Here is a 373-nt window from a genome sequence, read left to right as displayed (position 1 = left end):
GCCAGTCACGGAATCAATCATTTGCATGACACAAATTTCTTGACCCCGCCGGGAATCGAACCCGGGTCTCCCGCGTGCTAGGCGAGCGCAGTGACCACTACGCCATGGGAGCTGACTACATAGTTAAGTAGATTGGTAGGTAATGGTAAGTAGGGTTCGGTAAATAGGTAAATATGTAGGTACCTAAGTACCTACCTAGATAGGTAAATAGATACATAGATTGGTTAGTACATAGGTAGCTAAAATGAAGGTAAAAACAAATATGGCGGTGGTAACCTAACGAGATTTTCTGTCTATCTTTTCAGAAACTTGTGTTTACCTACTTTGTCTTTCTTGAACTTTTCTCTCTCTCTCTCTCTCTCTCTCTCTCTTC

At 42.6% G+C, this 373-nt stretch overlaps 1 non-coding gene across 1 annotated transcript; it reads right to left on the bottom strand.

Moving 5' to 3' along the window:
* Positions 1 to 40: 40 nt before the first annotated feature.
* On the bottom strand, positions 41 to 112 carry Trnaa-agc. Its single transcript has one exon. It is a non-coding gene; the product is annotated as a tRNA-Ala (tRNA).
* Between the last annotated feature and the right edge of the window lie 261 nt (positions 113 to 373).

The sequence above is a fragment of the Diaphorina citri genome, unplaced genomic scaffold (genome assembly GCF_000475195.1).
Source record: "Diaphorina citri unplaced genomic scaffold, Diaci psyllid genome assembly version 1.1 scaffold75004, whole genome shotgun sequence".
NCBI classification, from domain to species: domain Eukaryota; kingdom Metazoa; phylum Arthropoda; class Insecta; order Hemiptera; family Psyllidae; genus Diaphorina; species Diaphorina citri.
The sequence above is the reverse complement of the archived record's forward strand: the minus strand, read 5'-3'. Positions and strand labels throughout refer to the sequence as shown.